The following is a 7,554-nucleotide window of genomic DNA, read 5'->3' as shown; positions in this document are numbered from 1 at the left end:
TTTGAGCAACTGGAGCTTGACTTCCCTACAGGTGAAGGGGAGACTGAACTGGGAGGTGCCAGAAAAAGTACCATTCTATGGAAAAAGGAACACATCGTGCTTCCACATTGGACGCCAAGGCTATCGACTCCTCAGAGTAGCAATCCAACTCTATCTCCGTCGTCTCAGTCATCTTCGCCTCGTCAATAGACTCCGCCGCCTCAGCCATCTTCGCCGCCTCAGCCGTCTCCGCCGCCTTCGCCGCCTCAGCCGTCTCCGCTGCCTCAGCCCCCGGTGGATAAGCGGAAGAGAACCGCTGCTCTGGCGGCTAGTAAAACAACTATGAAGAAATCCTCAGCAGGTACAAGGAACAATGTCAAGGAGGCTCCTACCAAGTTACCGTACGAATTGATTGATGAGGAAACCAAGAAGGTCGTGGATGCCGATGTGAAATGCCAGCTTACACCGAAACGGCCCGAGCTAAAGGAGAAAATAGATCCGACAAAAGCGAAGCACTTTCTGGAAAACCTTACGCGACCACCGCCTTCGCTGCCATCAAACTATGACCGCTCTATTATGAAGCCACATAAAGAACATGTGCAGTGGTCAGGAAGTAGTAGTGCAAGGGGGAAAACAATTCCCTAGCTCGGAGAACAGAAAAACCAATCATGTCCCCAGCTCAACGTGTTCCCCGATATCGATTATGTTCCGGAGGCAGCGGCCCATGATCTTGGTTTCACTCTTGCTCAATACTTATGCCAGGTAGAGTTCCCCACGGCTGATTTAGCATACAAATATCAGCACGGGAAGCCTCTCGTCAGGCCTGAGGAGGTCTGGCTTCTACGAACACAAATGCGAAGATTGCATGAGTGGTACATGCAAGCCTCAAAGGAAGGGAACAACTGACTTATGGTTGGAATTAGAGACGAGCATTTCTTCGGTGGAAATGAGAGATAAACATTGAATTTGATGAATTATTTCAGTTATACAATCAAGACGCCATCAACAAATCTATCATCAGTTGTTATTGTCTATAAGTATTATTTCTGTAATTAAGTCTTTTGCTCAGCTTGTTCATTGCATGTAAAATTATCCTCACTATATTATGCAGAATGAAGATTCTCGAATGCAAAAGAGGACAAATCTATGACATTGGGTTCATTAACCCAAAAAACATACATAAATATACGGTAAAAAACAACGACGAGGAAACAGAGAATAACTTGCTAAGGGCGTTAAGGAAACAACAAACCAAAAGGGAAAATACTATTTCCTTACAACTTCATGTGAGTGTTACTGTGTTGTACACATTATGTTTCACTTACTTCATGTTAAGTGTAATTGATGAGTTATGCGTGCACAGGTTCCATTTTATTCTACTAGTCATTCAGCTTGACGAAGGAGTAGTACTTGTCATGGACTCGAAACATAAAGACCCTAAGGTGTGGGTGGACCTGAGTGAAATGCTCCAGAAGTAATTTCAATCATTATCGCACTATATCGGCAACTTCCGTTCATTTCTTAATATCAAGTAATTAATAACTCCTTTATTCATTTTCTTTACCGGGTAGGGTTTGTAAACGGTTCACCAAGAAGGTTTGGGGTGAATGGAAAGACGAGCTGCAATTTCGACAACTCAACATAAGTAGTACTAGCTAGGTCCGCGCATCTCTTTTATTCTAGTTTCAATACCACTATCATGCTTGATTATTATTTTGATTGAACTCTATTATCGTAGAGTGCTTGAGACAGGAAGACGGGAAACTTTATGTGAATACTACGTTTGTGAGTTCATTTGCCAGACGACATGTGAGAAGGGCGGAATTTTAGAACAACTTCGAGTACCTAAACAATATTCACAATTTTATTTTATTACCATCAATTGTGTTGAGTTTCATTCATATATATTGGCCTCCTTCTTTAAATTGGATCGAACTGATGCGGTACGATCTCCTACCAAAGGATCGCGTATGAGCAATTCAAGAGGAATCAACGGGATTCTTATTTGAAGAGGTCATATCTAAAACCGGAGAATACCATCGGGAATTGGTAATAAGATATTAGGGATCGTAAGAGATATTATATTGTATATATGCATGAACGTGTACTATATGTAGTAGCGTCGAATATATATATGAAAACTTGTTCTTCGACCAAGCACGGAGAAACATGTCACTTCTCTACATTCGTGACGATGTTGTGTAATGGTTCCTTCATTGCTATATGTAGTAGCGTCAAGTTGAGTGGAAAACATAAAATAAAAATGAAAACCCGAAATGAAAAAGAATTGAATGGTAAACATAAAAAGAAAAGGGAAACACAAAATAAAACCTCTAAACCCTCCAAAACCCTAAACCCCTCCAAAACCCTGAACCCCAGCGCTTGGTAGCGCCTGACGCGTGGCGGCCTTTAGTCCCGGTTGGTGTTACAAATCGGTACTAAAGATCCTCCTGCCTGAGCGCTCCACAGCGGCCACGTGGAGTCCCTTTAGTCCCGGTTCGTAACACAACCGTGACTAAAAAAGGGGCCTCTAGTCTCGATTCCTTAGTCCCGGTTGCCCAGCCGGGACTAAAGGCCCTTACGAACCGGGACTAATGTCCACTGGTGGAAAAAGGGCCTTTGGTCGCGGTTCGCAACTGCCATTAGTCGCGGTTGCGCAACCGCGACCGAACGGGCGCGACTAAAGGCCCCACCCTTTAGTCGCGGTTGCTTAAGAACCGCGACTAAAGGCCCGTCCACGTGGGCGCCAGGTGGCCGTCGGGGCGGAGGACCTTTAGTCGCGGTTCTTCTGGCCAACCGCGACTAAAGGCCGCCGCAGGTTTAGGGTTTTAGCCCCCCCCCCCTTAAACCTGTTTTCTGTTTAATTTGTATTGTTTTATTTCTTTTGTGGTTTATTTTAATTTTGAAGGAGTTTCACATATTCTACGGTACTACATACATGCATATGAATGTACAATTTCAAACAAATTTGAAATTAGAACCAAAAAGAATTCAATAGGAATATACAATATATATTCAATATCATCGGATGACCATATACAATTTTGAACAAGTTTCCATACATAATTTAATGCATATAAAGTTCTACGTCCTCGTAATGGTGTTCTCCTTTAGGATGGAGGACTTCCCTCCTGAACCATCCAGCTAGTTCCTCTTGAAGTGGTCGGAAGCGAGCTTCTGGACTAAGCATCATCCGGAGGTTATTCCTCTGAGCATTGGTATCACTCGGAACCCGCTCAGAGGTGTATCTCCGGATCATCTCACAGACATAGTATGCACATAGATTGGTCCCCGCTGGCTGAATATCCTCACCATTCTTAGCCTTTGCCCTTTTGAATTCTAGCTCTTTTTTGAATTCACCGACCTTTGTATCTACGAACCGTCTCCAAACCCTACGAGGCAAAGAAAATTAAATGAACAAGAGAGTTATTAGTTACTTGATATTAGGAAATGAACGAAATAGGCCGATCGATATAGAGCGCAAATGAATGAAAATAATTACTTCTGCAGCATTCTTCTCATGTCGACCCAAAGCTTTGGATCCTTATTCAGAGAGTCGTGGACGAGACATTCTGAGGTGTCAACTTTAATTACTAGCAGAATCCAGTGGAACCTGCAGACACGATACATGCACAGTACCTCATGCATAACTCATCGATTAGCCGGCCACATACCATGCATGGAGTAAACAAAAGAGAATGTGCTCAAGACAGAAACACTCACCCAAAATGGTAAGGAAATAGAATATCACTTTTGAGTTCCTGCTTTGTAAGAAACTGCCACAGGTCTGCCTCCATGTCGGCGGGGTGATGCTCCAACACATATCCATTAACGATGTGTGGGTCAATGAACCCAACATCATGGATGTTCCTTACTCTGCATTCCTTAATCTTCATTCTGCATGTATAATAGCGGACACAACAATATAGTTAGGACATATATATAGTGCAGGCAATATGAACGAGATGGGGTAGAAATAAATCACTTACAGAACGTAGCAACTGATGATAGATTTGTCGAGCTCGCGCAGATTGAAAAGCTGGAACAATTCACTCAGATGAATTTGTACATAGTAATGTTTGAAGTGATGCTCATATCTAACTTCCGCATAAATATATTCTTTGGCGTTTTTATTTTTTATGTAACCCTTGTACCATTTCAGCAGACCTTTCATTTGTGGAGGTAGATCCTGTTCCTGCGCAGGCTCGACGAGAGGCCCATTCTTCACATATGTAATTACTCCCTCCTTCACTGGCGCCTCATCAAGGCCTAACAGTTCACGAAGAGTAATACCTAAGTTGGCCGCTTGTTCTCTGGCACTCGTTACAGTCAATCCATGTGCTGCCGCAGCTGCTATGATATCGGGGTCATCCGGACCGGCGGCTTTCACTATAAGCGGGGCAATCGATTGTTTACTTTGTTCCCCGAGCTGGGCAACTCGTTTCCCGCTTTTTTTACTTTCTAATTCCGTTTTCTCGGCCTCCTCCAAGGCTTTGTTCTCCTGGTTCTCCGCCCGCTCTTTCTTCTCCTTCAACATGAGTGCCTGCCTACGAAGTTCACGTGCATAGTCGTCAGGCAGATTCTTCGCGGCTTGGGACGGTGTGCTCAAAAATGACTTAGGCCACTTCTTTTGCTCATCAGAAAATACTGGCTTGGGCTCGGGCTCTCTTTTCTTCTTGCAGTCCGCCTTCCATTTCTCATGATCAGCAGCCGCGGCCGCGGCAGTTTCCTCGGCACTACGTTCCCAAGGCCTTGTGGGGAGAGGCTTCAATGATGGCTCCGGTACCTTTGTGGTCTTAGGTACATAAGGGTCCGGGTTAATAATCCAGGACTGCTTCTGCTTCTTTGCCGGAGGTGGATTGGGGGGCGGCGTCTGATCACCCGCCGGACGAGGACTGGGGGGCGGCGTCTGATCACCCGCCGGACGTTGTGGACTGGGGGGCGTCGGCTGACGTGACGGAGGTGTAGGTGAACCGCCACCACCGTAGGGGGGTGGACTTGTTGTCCTTGGCGCCTCGCCTGGAAACTTGATAAACTTATTTTGCCATAGAATGAAATGGCGCTTGACATCTCCAAGTCTTTTCTCCCCTTCAGGTGTAGCAATGTCAATCTCCAGGTCCTCAAACCCTTGGACTATGTCCTCCACCGTGACACGAGCATAGCCATCTTGAATGGGGGTGTTGTGGTGGAGTGCTCCAGGTAAACATGGTAAAGCACTGCCGATGGCTACCTTCATGGACATGTTCTCGATAGGATAATACAGATGACATTCTTTCATCTCCTTTATATCGTCCACGGGGTAGCGAGGAGGCTCCGGTGCAGTAATTTCGACCACCAGAGGCTCCGGTACAGTAATTTCGACCACCAAAGGCTCCGGTGCAGTAATTTCGATCGTCGGTGCATCTGCACCAGCCGGTGGGGCCTCCGTGGAAGCCACACTGCTTCTCCGCTGCTGGCTTCTGAGATTCGCTGGATGATCTTCATGCTGCGCCCGAGCTGCATCTCGTTCGGCTACTAGTACACTCACGGTTTTCTTCATCACATCCATTTCCGATGCCAACCGCGCCACAACATCTGCTTCCCGATCCATCTTTCTCTTCCGGCTTCTGTAACCGTACGGGTCATCGTTCTGGGGGAACCCTATTTTCCACGGAATGTGCCCCATGCCTCGTACACGTCCTCCGTGTTCAGGATTCCCGAGGGCTTTTGTCAGCGCGTCGTTCTCTCTGTTGAACTTGATCTTCCCCTCTTGAGCATCCCTCATTGCGCCAATAAGGGCTTGGGTGGGTTTAATTATTTTGCCCCGGTAAACACAGTCCCCTGTCTCCGGGTTCAGCGTTCCCCCATGCCCGTACCACCAGCTTTTGGCCCTTGGGTCCCATCCCTCCGTACCTGGACGGATTCCTCGCGCCCTCAGCTCGTTCTCCATCTTCTCCCACCTAGGCTCCCAAAGGCGATACCCTCCTGGCCCCATAATATGATTGTACTCCTTCTTAGCCGCATTTTCCTTATTTTTTTGATATTTGAATGAACTGCTCCGATTTCTTTTGCTTCACAAATTTTGGCCAATCATGTTTCAGTTTCTCATATTGTCCTTTGAAATCCGGAGTCTTGTTCTGCTTGACAAAGTCATGGGCTAGATTTTGCTTGAATTTCCGGAATGCGTCGGCCATCTTATGAAGAGCGAACTGTTTGACTAGCCTCCTCCTCTCCTTGTTTTCCTCAATCTTGTTACCCTCCTCATCAAATTTGTTGTATTCCGGAGGTAGAACGAAATGTTCCATAAGCTTTTTGAAGCAATCTTTTTTTGTTCTCTTATCGACAAAAGTGAAACCAGCAATTCGTGCCTTCTTTGGCTTATTCCACTCCTGGACGGTGATCGAGACGTTGTCTCTAACAATGGCTCCACATTGGTTGACAAACTTGGTGGCGTTCTTGCGGGGCTCCAGCGGCCTGCCGGTTGCACTGTCGACAACCTCGATGGTGCATGTTTCTCCTTGTTTCATCGTCTTGGTTGCGCCACGCTTTGACGACGTACTCGATTGTTTCGACGATCCGGCCGAGGGCTAAAATAAGAAAGAGAGTCGCGCGCGTTAGTCCACACATATTTATTCAAATCAGTTAGTTTGTATCACCAGAGGCTCAATGTATATATATATACCTCGGCGCCGGAGGTGGTTGCTTCTTCCATTTGAAGATCGTCGTTTATCGACGTTTGTTCGGCATCATCTTGCTGACGGCGCCCTTCATCTTCACCGTCAAGGTTCAGACAAGAAGAGATATCATCTTCTTCTTGTCCGGTCGGCACATATAGAATATCGCCGTTTATGATGCCGAACATATGTGCTTCACCGTCCGGATCATAGTTGTCCATAATCGGGTCAGCTCTATCGTCCGCCATTATGTCAGTCCTGAAAACATGTAGTAAAAACAAATTAATTAAGTGAAGAAGGGGGGCGGTGGCGGTGGCGGTGGCGAAAGGGCGGTGGAAAAAGGAGGGGGCGAGGAAGGGGTGGGAGAGGGTGTCACGGTAGAGCGCGAGAGCAGTCTTATGGTTTCAGACCATGAGCTGCAGTCATTTGCTAGAGAACTTGAGTCATTTGCTAGAGAACTTGAGTGTGACGCCCAGATACATTAACCTCTGCTAATGGTACCACATCACCACGATTACTGTGGTTAATCTCATGATGATTCAAGTCCCGTTCGAATTTAAAAATTCAAAATCAAGTTAAAAAATTAAAAATTTCAAACATAAAAACTAAAATGTTCAAAGCGTGGCAAATAATCCCTTGATAATTGTCACGTTGAAAACCACATTTGTAAAGTATTTAAATGCGCTTTGGTGAATAAAACCGTGCCTTAAACAATAAATTAAATGCATTTTATAATTTATAAAATCTTAAACTTTTTTAATTAGGCATGAAACCTTTTGTGGCAGTGGTAAAACTAGTCACATTAATTTAGGTGCTTTTGTATGAATTTTGTAAAACAAAAATAAATGGGCATAAAGATAAAACACTAAAGCAAAATTACTAAAATAAAAAGTAAAGACAAAACAAAAGAACCCCCCCCCCC

The sequence above is a fragment of the Triticum dicoccoides genome, chromosome 3A (assembly GCF_002162155.2).
Source record: "Triticum dicoccoides isolate Atlit2015 ecotype Zavitan chromosome 3A, WEW_v2.0, whole genome shotgun sequence".
Classification (NCBI taxonomy): Eukaryota; Viridiplantae; Streptophyta; class Magnoliopsida; order Poales; family Poaceae; genus Triticum; species Triticum dicoccoides.
The sequence above is the reverse complement of the archived record's forward strand: the minus strand, read 5'-3'. Positions refer to the sequence as shown.